Source organism: Mastigoproctus giganteus, chromosome 1, assembly GCF_048544385.1.
Source record: "Mastigoproctus giganteus isolate SK-2022 chromosome 1, ASM4854438v1, whole genome shotgun sequence".
NCBI lineage: Eukaryota > Metazoa > Arthropoda > Arachnida > Uropygi > Thelyphonidae > Mastigoproctus > Mastigoproctus giganteus.
In genome coordinates this window covers 2,257,593-2,271,030 of record NC_143575.1, presented here as the reverse complement: position 1 = coordinate 2,271,030, position 13,438 = coordinate 2,257,593, and the positions used below count along the sequence as shown (strand labels likewise).

The following is a 13,438-nucleotide window of genomic DNA, read 5'->3' as shown; positions in this document are numbered from 1 at the left end:
GAAGATATAGTGGTAATCAATGGATGCTGCTCTTCATGGGCTAATGTTATTAATGGAGCCCTCCAGGTTTGGTGTTGGGCCCACTGTTTTGTATATTTATCAGTGATATTGATGAAGATATATCATGCTTAATGTCCAGGTATGCAAATGATACAAAGGTTGGCAGGGTTAATGACAGTAATGGCAGTGTGCTACTGCAACAGGATCTAGAAAAGATGGGCTGAGAAGTGGCGACTGAAGTTTAACATTGACAAATGCAAAGTACTGCATATGGGTAGAAGTAACCCCAGAGAAACATAGCAACTGTGTGGTACTACACTTAGAGTGGTAGAAAATGAAAAAGACCTGGGAGTAATTGTGCAGTTAGATATGAAGTTTTCTGAGCAGTGCAGACACACTGTCAGAGCTGGTCATGGGGTATTGTCAATGATAATACTGCACCGATGCTAGTTCAACCAATTCTCTTATTGTGTTTATTTTTTCTAATTTCCTTTGGAGCATTTTGATGAAAAGTAATAACTGAGAAGATAAAGATTCAGATAAATCATACGAATATTGATTCTGGATGCATTTTGCATGATATCTCATCTGTCATCCAGTAATATTTTCAGTGTTAAAAATGAAAAGAAGTCGGCAATAGTTTTCAAACCCTTGAATATGTGTTTTAATTGACTGGTTACAATGTCAATTATTTTATAAAAGACATTAACTTGGAAAAAAATCTGTAAATTTTCAAATCAGTGAGCTACAAGATTGTTATAAAATTTTTTTATTATTCTTTTTCTTTCATTTTTAAAATCAATTTGAGTACCCCATTTTTTTTGTTACAACAGCTGCTTCCTTCAAAATAATTTTGAATTCATTTCATAGTTGTTTTACTGTGACAAACAACATTTCTAAATGTGTTGCTGCCTGAGCAATATCTAAATCCTTTCTTTGCAGAAATTTCAAAACCAAATTTATATTTGAAAGAATCTTTTCCATTATTACAGCAATAACAACAAATTTAAAATTTTCCATATTTTTTTGTTTTGATTGCTTTTGTTTTTTTTCATATTTTTTGTAGTGTCTGAAATGATTTTGTTTAAGCCTTTCAGAATATACGTATATTGTTTTATTGCTATTAATGATGAATTACTCAACTTAAGAGAGTTTTGAGATGGATATTTTTCTGGAACCAGTTAATCTCGTAAGTTGAGGCATCATTGTATTGTACTCTTAATCATTTCCCTACCACTGAAGCCAAGCTGACGAGTCCCTAGTTAACCACTTCACTTTATAAATTGGATTAGCTACCTTTATGAATTGGTGACACGTTTGTGCTTTTCCAGTTTAAGGGAACAACCTTTGAGTGTGTCGAAGCCTGACTTACCTTGGGGATTTAATGCTTTCCTTTGTTATTTCTTAAATAACCAGCTATATGAAATTACCCTAGAGTCCTTCCCTGCCTTTCCAGCCAAAAAAAGCTTTCCAGTAAATAACCATATGTAATTTTCCCTTCAACTGATTTTACAGTAGTATAGTTTCTTCTTGTGTTGAGGAATTAAGTAATCAAGTCACAAAGGAAGTTAGGCATGCAAAGGCAGATTATGAGAAATCTTTGACAAAGGATGCAAAGAAAAACAGCAAGGAATTCTTTACTTATGTAAACTCTAGAAGGAAAGGGATGAATCAGATTGGACCACTTAACATAGATGATAGATGGGTTGACTATTGATGATCATGCTCAGGTAGCTGATAAACTGAATGAGTATTTTGCATCTGCATTCACCATTAGGAGTTATTCAATGAGGGGAGTGCCAGAAGTTTATCAAATACTAACAGGGAGCTAAATAAGTGATTTTGTAATAACTGAGAACAAAGTGGAGGAGAAATTGTTGAATTAAACATAAGGAAGGCACCTGGGGTGAACGGGATCTATCCAGTTATATTAAAGGAGGCAGCAAAGGAAGTAAGCAAACCCTTGGCCATAATTATGAGAGCTTCATTGGACTCAGGGGATGTCCCCAAGGACTGGAGGTGTGCAAATGTATCACCAATTCACAAAGGAGGTTCAAAAGGTGACACAAGTAACTACAGACCTGTTAGTTTAACTTGTGTTCCGGGGAAAATAATGGAATCACTTGTTAAAGAAGCATTGCAGGATCATCTAGACAAGACTGCAGTAATAGTTAAGACACAGCATGGGTTTGTCAAAGGGAGGTCTTGTCTGACCAATTTGATTAGTTACTATGATGTGGTCACAAAGGAACTGAATGCCGAAAAATAATTTTGATATCATATACTTGGATTTCAGGAAAGCTTTTGATACTGTTGCACATGGAAGACTGCTGTACAAATTGGAGAGGTATGGCTTCAAGGGTAAGCTGCTACAAATGGATAAAGGGAGGTTGAGTGGGAGACAACAGAGTGGTAATCAATGGACACTGTTCCTCGTGGACAAATGCTATTAGTGCAGTTCCCCAGGGTTCGGAGTTGGGCCCATTGTTGTTTTGTATATTTATCAATGATATTGATGAAGGTATATCAGGTTTAATGTCCAAGTTTGTAGATGATACAAAGATTGGCAGGGTTGTTGACAGTAATGGCACTATGCTACCCCAACTGGAAAGTGGGAAAATGGTATGAGAAGTGGCAACTGGAGTTTAACCTTGACAAATGCAGAGTACTGCATATGGGTAGCAATAACCAAAGAGTAACGTACTAACTGGGTGGTACTACACTCAGGGAAGTGGAAAGTGAAAAATACCTGGGGATAATTGTGCAGACAAATATGAAGTTTGCTTCAGATGGGCTGCCAGGGTAGGTCATGGAGTCTTGTCAATGATATATAGGAATTTTGATAGCAGGGACAGGGACAGGGAGGTGATAATCCCCTTATACAAGGCAATGGTTAGGCTGCCACACCTAGAGTTAGGCTGCCACATCCAGACCACACCTAGGTCTGGAGGCCTCATTTTAGGAAGGATGTAGAGTTGCTAGAACGAGTACAAAGAAGGGCAACAAGATTAGTGAGGGGGAACAAAGTGGTGCTCTTACCAAGAAAGGCTTAAGTTCTGCAAATTGCAGCACCTGGAGAGTAGGCACCTGCGCGGTGATCTGATTGAGGTGTATAAGGCCTTGAATGGGTTGAGCAAGCTGAATGCTGATGGGATTCTTCGTCTTGCTCAGACTAAAAACCTGAGGGGAGCACAGTTTCAAATTGAGGAAAGATAGTTGTAGAATAGATGTGCAGAAATTTGCCTTTAGTCAGCGGGTAGTTGATTGGTGGAAGAGGCTTCCATCTTTTGTTGTGGAAGCTAATAGCCTAAATAAATTTAAGGCTGAGCTGGACAGGCATTTGGAACAAATGGAGGGATGAAATGGGAGGGTTTTTTTTTTTTTTTTTTGGCTGATGCTGATAAGCTTGCTTTCTTGCCTCTACTAATGCTAATTACATAAGGGGCAATCCTGATTGGGTTTTTTCTTTGTTTAAATACATGTAAAACTCCTTTCCACTTTCTTTTCAGTTTTATCTAGTGATTTTCATTGTCACTTTAACCGTTACAGTTAAACTTATTACAATTATATGCTTTAGTGCTTTTCACACAATGTAACAGTCACAAGCTTTTTTTTTTTTTTTTTTTTTTTTTCATTCAGTTAAAGTAACCAGTTCTTTATTCATCCACCTCATGCTATATTTTCTTAATGATATATTTGAATTTGTGGCTTCTGTTATGTGGCAACCTTAAAGTTATTAGTATTACTAGTGGCAAATGATGCAAGCAAGCAAGCTTATACAACATCAGCACAAAAAAAATTTCCCACATCACCTGTTCACCTCTAATAATATATCTAATTCTTCCTTAAATTTATTCAGCCTACTCACTTTCACAACACCAAATAAAATGTTCCCATGATCAACTACCCTCTCTCTGAAGGAAAATTTTTGGCCATCTATTCTGAAACCATCTTTTCTCAATTTAAATTTATGCCTCCTTAAATGTGCTGTCTGAGCAAGAGTTAATACATACTTCACAGGTATTCTTTCTACCCATGCTGTCTTCCCCAGTTGATAGACACAGAACCTAAAATTAACTTCCCCTCCTGCTTTTTTTTTTACCACATTCCTCATCAACCACCTTATCACGGTCCATACCATGATCTCTCCCTGCTAAGGGTTCCTTTACTGTGAATGCAATGATACCAGGAGGATTACAGGTAGTAATCAGGTTCAGCATATTACTGTCCCTAGCATGCTGATATAGAGCAATCATCTAGTTGATTTAAAAACTTTTAACCCCCCATGTGGATCTTTCTCTCCCAATTGGTCCAATCAGCAAAAGCAGATTAAAATCCCCCATAACAAGGCACTGGCATTTACTTCTTCATTTCATTTGCTTATGGTGGCTCTCATCATACTCTGCAGTCTTCTTGCCTGTAGCATACTCATATTGTCTTTTTTTTTTTCCCTTTCTTCCTACTATCTCATATCACACAGACTCAGTGCTAACGTATTAGTTTTGCATCGGAGAATGCTCTTGTTTTACACAGGCTACTTTTGATGGATAACCACCCCCATCCCTTCATACAATCTGTCCTTCTTACTAAATAGATTATTATAGTGAACATTGTAGTGAAACTCATTATTCCCTATTTCTAGGTGACACCAAGTGTCCATTAGGCCAGCTATGTATGTATTAGTTGTTCTAACTAGACATTCAAACTCACATTTTATTTACAGCACAGCTGATATTGCTGTATACACAGTTCACACTAAGCGTTCTTGTATTATTGTTTACTGATACATCTATTATAACTTTTATGTTTGTTCCCCTTGAATTAGCTTCCCTTTCATTTTAAAACCTTACTTCCATGGTGCATCTTTCCAATATGACTAGATACTTTGGCTTTTGTGGCCTTATACAAATATCTATGAAGTGTTATATTGACACCCATATCTGATGATATAGGTGTCAAATCATGGGTGATATATGTATCACCCATGATCCTCCCTCCCAATACAGTTCCCCTTGAAGCTTTAAAGACTCTTTGACAGTGGAAAAGACCTGTGCACCACCTTTGTTCAAATGTGTTCCATCTCTACAAAATAGGTAGAGATTCAGCTCCTCCCAGTACTTATCCTAGGAGGAGACCATGGTGTTCCACTGATGATTTATTGACCATGGTCCAGAGGTTAGTGTGCATGGCCACATTTAAGGAGGTTGTTGGTTTGAGTCCCTATGCTACCACAAAAAATCCATGGTCCACTGTGACTATGGCACTGAAAATCCAGTTGTCATTTAATGATATGTATGCTGTCATGATGAATTTTTAAACTCTTCTGGCATTGATATCTAGGGCAGAGGCTTTTAAACTTTTATACCTTGTACCCTCTCCCCCGAAGAGTCCCTTAAGCAGTGGTGGATTCAACTGTTTGTCTAGGAGAAAGAGGTAATGGAACTGAAAATTAGTTCAAATTTAGCTTTGAATATTCATCTTGAATTTTAAACCAGTCTTTATATAATATGTATATACAATGAAAAAATAGTTACCATACAAGTTAATATCATAAAACACAGTATTTGTTCCAATTTACTCAGACTCTTTGATGGGGGGGCACAGTCATTCCCACCCTGGATCCACCACCCTGAGGTCTTCAATTAATTGAAGATCCAATCCATTAATTAATCCATTTGCGGATGCAATTCTTCCCAGACATGATGGGGACTAAATTTAACACATGCAAGTACCCCTTCTCATCATGACTGGGCAGAATTGCATTCACAAATACATCATGGCCTAAACCTGTGGCATTTTTTCCGCCTTATCCTGTAATTGAGGGAGCCCGGGGTATTTCATTGATGATTTATTGGCTGTGCTCCAGTGGTTAGTGTGAGCAGCCACAAGGAAGTTGTGGGTTCAAGCCCATATGCTGCCACAAAAAAAAAAAAAAAAAAAAAAAGTGGCCCATTATGTGAATATGTTGCTGATATTCCAGCTGCCATTTAATAATTAATAATATGCATGCAGATGTGATGAATTTGTAAACTCTTCGGATGTTGACCGTCTAGAGCAGAGGTTCCCAAACTTTTATACCTAGCACCCAGACTCGGGCTGAACAGGCGAAATATTGAGAAATTTCTCAGTATCTCACTTGTTCAGTCCTATTGAAGGTGAATTATTTAACATGCAGTGATTTTCAAATGCATTAATAACTAATTTGCAAATACATTAATAACCTTACAATACAGGTGTCCCAAAAGTCACTATCTATTTGGCTAAATAAGATGAATTTCATAAAATTGTCCAAATGACATTATAATATGCATATTTTTCTACAAAAGATAGGTATTTACATTGTTCTACAACTTTTCATAATTTATTAATTATTTTTTCTTTCCAGACCCAAAATATACATATAATATTGCCATTAAAACATTTTTTTGAAATTTGCCTTATTGCTAAGAGATAGTGACTTTTGGGACACCCTGTATTTACTTGTAAAATTATTAAAAGTATGTACATAGGTAAAGCAATCTGTTCTATCGTACATTTCAGCTATTTATTATTAATGTATACTGTCAGAATATTTAATAAAATTACAAGCATTGATATTTTGTTGGAATTGGCATAGGTCAATCCAGATTCACCATATTCACAATCCAGGTTTTAGCATTGAGTACATGATTGAATGCTATTAAAACAGTTGATTTTTAAAAGAGTTGCTTTGAAAATTAATTTTATAATTAATAATTATAAAATATTAAAATCAATCGTGCATAAATAAAGTATCAAATTTTATCTTCCTTTAGATGACTGACCAATGGGCAAGAAATTAGAAAATATAAAAAAGTACTGAAAAGAGTGAAATTAAAAGGAAAAAATTATTAGAAATGTTTGCTGGAACAGCACGGCAACCCACTCTTAATGATTTTTTATTAAAAAAAAATCTAAAATTATAAATGAATCTATTTCTACTCCCAGTTGTAGTTTTGCAACTAAAAAAAAAGAAACCAATAAGACAGATATTGAAGCCCAAAACAATCAACCAGAATAAAACTTTATTACAATAAAAGAATGTAATGGATATGAAGACATTACCAAAAATAATAATATAAGAAAGAATTCAGAGGAAAGCCAAGAAACATGACAAAAAACAATATAATGATGAAATTGTTGAAGAAGATAATTTAGAGAAGAACACAAAATTTTAGAAAAGAACAACAAAAATGAAATTAATAGTGAAACCAATGACACTTATTATTCGGTGTTAAATAAGTTGACCATGTGAAATCCTAATTCATCACAAACAGAAAAATTATTGTTTTTATCATATCAGAAGAAGAGAACTTAGGAACAGGTTTGAGCTTCTGCAGTCCTTTCAGGACAAAGATATTGACAAGGAATACAACTTTCTGAAAGTGATAAAGCCCGAGAAACCTATAAGTAAAAAGAAATCCAAAGAAGAAAAAATTAGTCAACAAATCCTTTTCTTGATGAACCGAAGATGAGAAATGAAAAATAAAACAGAAAGAACCTGAAAGTTTCTGGAGAGTCCTTCATTCTGCAGTGGATTGAAAATGGCTCATGATGATGATGATACATATGTTTATAAATTAATATATATTTCAATACATTTAATCTCAACAATTGAAATAAAATATGCTTCATACCTGGATTAGTGGAATTTGATTTGGCTCATAACTTATCACACCTAGGTTGGAGTTTTGAAATGCCACACTACGGTTGTGCTCCAAGTTCATTACAGTATGATATTTTGTTTTGATAGTTTCCATTGCTGTAAATCTGTTTTTTAAAAAAAAAGAGTACTTCATACAAAGAGCACTCCCTGCCCAAAAAATAAACAATTGTGCCCCACATTTTGGAAATTTTTGGTCTAGAGAATAAACTGAAATTTCTTTACTCAAATAATTTATTTAATTTCCTGTAGAGATGGAAAGATTATAATTCTGCTGTATAACTACTGTATGACCACATTTGTAATATCTTGTCTGATGCTGTATCATAGTAGGTGAATGTTCACTGTTTATTTATAAAGATTCCACTGTGTGCTGTGCTTAATTATATTTTTATACTTATGTACACTACCTTGCCAAAAGTCATCACACACCTGCACATTTCAAAGAACCTTTCACTGATGCAATAAAATAATGTGTCTGCCTACCTTTGGCCTTGATTTCACACTGTATATTTGTTGGTAGAAATGCAGGCTACTGTGCAGTGTCATGCTAAAACAGAAAAAGAGCCATTCCCATACTGCTGCCAAGAACTATATCAGCATCAGTACTGGGACCATGACGACCAGGTCACTGGAGTTTAAAATAAATCATCAATAAAAACGTTTGCTATTTCTTGTTTCTAAGTTTCAGTTCCTAAGTTTCTCCTGTGAGACCAGAATGCGCTGGTCCCACAGGAGTTAGTTATTGTTGGTTACTCTATTGCCAGGAAGACTGGGAATATATTGTGTAGAGAGGATAGATGTAATAGGACCAGGGTATGTCTCCCAGGGGCAAAAGTTGAAGTTGTGAAGCATATATCATATTTTAAGGACACAAAGGGTGATATTGTTGTACATGTTGGCACCAATGACATTAGCATTAGTAGAGGCATACGATGCAAGAAAGCAAGCTTATTCAGCATCAGCCAAAAAAAAAAAAACACACACCACTCCCATTTCACCCCTCCGTTCGTTCGAAATACCTGTCCAGTTGAGCTTTAAATTTGTTTAGGCTATCAACTTCAACAACAAGTGATGGAAGTCGGTTCCACCAACCAACCACCCGCTGGCCAAAGGCAAATTTCCGCACATCTATCCGACATCCGTCCTTCCTCAATTTGAATTTATGCCCTCTGAGGTGATTATTCTGAGCAAGATGAAGAATCCCATTGGCATTGAGCATGCTCAAACCATTCAAAGCCTTATACACCTCAATCAGATCACCTCGCCTGTGCCTAGTCTCCAGACTCTGTAATTTGCAAAACTTAAGCCTTTCTTCGTAAGAGCAACCCTTTGTTCCATTCACTAATCTTGTTGCCCTTCTCTGTACCCGTTCCAGCAGCTCTACATCCTTCTTGAAATGAGGCCTCCAGACCTGTATACAGTACTCAAGATGTGGCCTAACCATTGCCTTATACAAGGGAATAATCACCTCCTTATCCCTGCTAGAAAAATTCCTGTATATCATTGACAAGACACCATGAGCTACTCTTGCAGCTCGTCTGCACTGCTCAGAGAACTTCATATCTGCCTGCACAATTACCCCCAGGTCCTTTTCATTCTCCACCACTGACAATGTAGTACCGCAGAGTTGATACGTTGCTCTGGGGTTACTGTTTCCCATATGTAGTACTTTACATTTGTCAATGTTAAACTTCATTTGCCACCTCTCAGCCCATCTGTTCAACCTTTCCAGATCCTGTTGCAGCAGCATAGCGTCAGTAGTGTCCTTAACAACCCTGCCGACCTTTGTATCATCTGCAAACTTGGACATTAAACTTGATATCCCATCATCAATATCATTCATAAACACCGAAAACAACAAAGGACCCAACACTGAACCCTGAGGAACTCCACTAATAACATTAGTCCACGTTGAGCAGTGTCCATTGATTACCACTCTCTGTCTTCTGCCACTCAACCATCCCCTTATTCATAGCAGCAATTTGCCTCCAATGCCACACTGCCCCAACTTGTGCAGCAGTCTTCCATGTGCAATAGTATCAAAAGCCTTTCTAAGATCCAAATATATAATATCAAAGTTATTCCCTGCATCTAGTTCTTTTGTGACTACATCATAGTATCCAATCAAATTGGTCAGGCAAGACCTGCCCTTAACAAAATCATGCTGCGTCTGAGCTATAACTGAATTCTTGTCTAGATGATCCTGCAGTGCCTCCATTAATTTACATAGAACAGAAGTTAAACTAACAGGTCTATAATTACTTGTGTCAGCCTTTGATCCTCCTTTGTGAATTGGGGTTACATTTGCACATCTCCAGTCTATGGGTACCTCCCCTGAGTCCAAAGAAGTTCTCATAATTATGGCTAGGGGTTTGCTTACTTCCTTTGCTGCCTCCTTTAATATAACTGGATAGATCCCATCCACCCCAGGTGCCTTTTTATGTTTATCCTCAACAATCTCTCCTCCACTTTCCTCTCAGTTATTACAAAATCATCCAGCTCACTGCCAATGTTTACTTTACCTACATCATTCTCCTTCCTGAAAAACTCCTCATGCGTGAATGTAGATGCAAAATACTCGTTTAGATTGTTAGCCACCTGTCCAGGATCCTGAACTGTTGAACCATCAATATCCAGTGGACCAATCTGATTCATCCCTTTCCTTCTTGAGTTTAAATATGTAAAGAACTCTTTTCTGTTTTTCTTTGCCAAGGCCTTTGCCTGCCTAATCTCCTTTGTGACTTGGTTACAGACCAACTTATATCTATCATAGGCTTCCATGTCACCCATTAATTTGTATGTATCCCATGCATTTTTCTTCTCGGCCACATGTCTCATTAGTTCATCTGACAACCATTTAGGCCTAAACCTTGAATAATATTTCTTAGTTGGTATGTATTAAGTATTAATACATACCAACTGTTGGTATTAAGAGTAGAACTGTAGATTTACTTAACAAGTAAATCAGAGACTGCTGGGAGCCATCGCGGTACAAGTAAACACATGGGTTGTGTTAGGGTAGCTAAGAATAGAAAAAGGTGCAGGTATACTTGTGTGTACACCAATGCTAGGAGTTTAGTAAATAAATTTGATGAATTTGAGGTATTGCTCAAAACATCAAAGGCAGATATTGTTGGGATATCAGAGACGTGGTCTCACACAGATATAAGGGATGCAGAACTGCAATTTGGGGAGTACAACGTCTACAGAAAGGATAGACAGGATAGGAAGGGGGGAGGGGTTATGCTATTAGTTAAGAAACACATAAAAACCAAGGAAGTAAAGCCAGTCGACATCGCTGGACAGTGCAGTGTTGAGTCAGTTTGGTGTGACATAAGCATTGGGAGATCAAAATTGAGAGCAGGAGTGTGCTATAGGCCTAATGACTCTGATGAGTATAATAAGGAACTGTACAGGGAAATAGAGTGGGCCAGTAAATAAGAGAGTCTTTAATTTCCCAGATATTGACTGGAATTTGGGGACTGGTTACTCACGCACCAGCAGGGCTTTTGTGGATTTATTGGATGATTGTTTTCTACATCAGCATGTTCGGGAGGCAACTAGAGGGAGTAATACTCTTGATTTGATTATCAGCAGTGATTCTTCATGCATTAAGAATCTGCAGATAAATGAACCACTAGGTGGCAGTGATCACAGTGTGCTGAAGTGGGATTTACTCAAAGAGGTAACTACCATTAGGGGTAAAGGGAAGGGTTATTGCTTCCGTAAAGGCGACTACGATGGACTGAGACAGTATTTAAATTCTATACAGTGGGACCAACTGATGATGTTACCAACAGCAAATTCAAAATGGGAAGCATTCAAAGAACTTATCTTGGAAGCTAACTAGGCTTTACATACCAATTAAGAAATATTGTTCAAGGTTTAGGCCAAAATGGATGTCAGATGAACTAATGAGGCATATGGCAGAGAAGAAAAATGCATGGGATACTTACAAATTAACACATGACACAGAAGCCTATGGTAGATACAAGTTGATATGCAACCAAGTTACAAAAGAGGTTAGGCAGGCGAAGGCAGATTACGAGAAATCCTTGGCAAGGGATGCAAAGAAAAACAGCAAAGAGTTCTTTACTTATGTAAACTCTAGAAGGAAGGGGATGAATCAGATTGGTCCACTTGATATTGATGGGTCAACTGTTGATGATCCTGCTCAGGTAGCTAACAAACTAAATGAATATTTTGCATCGACATTCACACATGAGGAGTTATTCAGCAAGCGGAATGCCAGAGGTGTATTCAACTCTAGCAGTAAGCTACAAAATCTTGAAATAACTGGGAGTAAAGTGGAGGAGAAACTGTTGAAGATAAACACAAGAAAGGCACCCGGGGTGGATGGGATCTACCCAGTTATATTAAAGGAGGCAGCAAAGGAAGTAAGCAAACCCTTAGCCATAATTATGAGAGCTTCCTTGGACTCAGGGAAGGTACCCATAGACTGGAAATGTGCAAGTGTGACCCCAATTCACAAAGGAGGATCAAAGGCTGACACAAGTAATTATAGACCTGTGAGCTTAACTTCTGTTCCAGGAAAATTAATGGAGGCACTGGTTAAAGAAGCACTGCAGGATCATTTAGACAAGACTTCAGTTATAGCTCAGACACAGCATGGTTTTGTTAAGGGGAAGTCTTGCCTGACCAACTTGATTGGATACTATGATGCAGTCACAAAAGAACTGGATGCAGGGAATAACTTTGGTATTATATACTTGGATCTTAGAAAGGCTTTTGATACTGTTGCACAAATTGGAGCAGTGTGGCATTGGATGCAAATTGCTGCTATGGATAAAGGGGTAGTTGAGGGGGAGAAGACAGTGAGTGGTAATCAATGAACACTGCTCATCGTGGACTAATGTTATTAGTGGAGTCCCTCAGGGCTCAGTGTTGGGTCCATTATTGTTTTCTGTATTTATAAATGATATTGATGATGGTATATCAAGCTTAATGTCCAAGTTTGCAGATGATACAAAGGTTGGCAGGGTTGTCAAGGACACTACTGACACTATGCTGCTGCAACAGGATCTGGAAAGGTTGAGCAGATGGGCTGAGAGGTGGCAAATGAAGTTTAACATTGACAAATGTAAAGTACTACACATGGGAAACAACAACCCCAGAGCAACGTATCAACTCTGTGGTACTACACTGACAGTGGTAGAGAATGAAAGGGACTTGGGGGCGGTTGTGCAGGCAGATATGAAGTTCTCTGAGCAGTGCAGACGAGCTGCAAGAGTAGCTCATGGAGTATTGTCAATGATATACAGGAATTTTTCCAGCAGGGATAAGGAGGTGATTATTCCATTGTATAAGGCAATGGTCAGGCCACACCTAGAGTACTGTATACAGGTCTGGAGGCCTCATTTCAAGAAGGATGTAGAGCTGCTGGAACGAGTACAGAGAAGGGCAACAAGATTAGTGAATGGAACAGAGGGGTGCTGTTACGAAGAAAGGCTTAAGTTTTGCAAATTACAGTGTCTGGAGACTAGGCACCAGCGAGGTGATCTGATAGAGGTCTGTAAAGCCTTGAATGGTTTAAGCATGCTCAATGCTGATGGGATTCTTCCTCTAGCTCAGAAAAATCACCTGAGAGGGCATAAATTCAAATTAAGGAAAGACAGATGTAGGATAGACGTGCGGAAATTTGCCTTTAGCCAGCGGGTGGTTGGTTGGTGGAACAGACTTCCATCCCTTGTGGTGGAGGTTGATAGCCTAAATAAGTTTAAGGCTCAGCTGGAC

The 13,438-nt window shown here is 37.8% G+C and overlaps 1 protein-coding gene across 1 annotated transcript in view; it reads left to right on the top strand.

The window, feature by feature from the left end:
* Positions 1 to 7,046, top strand: part of LOC150090491 (myelin expression factor 2-like) — a 301,982-nt gene extending 294,936 nt beyond the window's left edge. Inside the window, exon 19 of the transcript XR_016546846.1 lies at positions 6,795 to 7,046. The gene's annotated coding sequence lies outside the window, so the exon portion shown is untranslated. The remainder of the gene's footprint in view (positions 1 to 6,794) is intronic.
* The last annotated feature ends 6,392 nt before the right edge of the window (positions 7,047 to 13,438 follow it).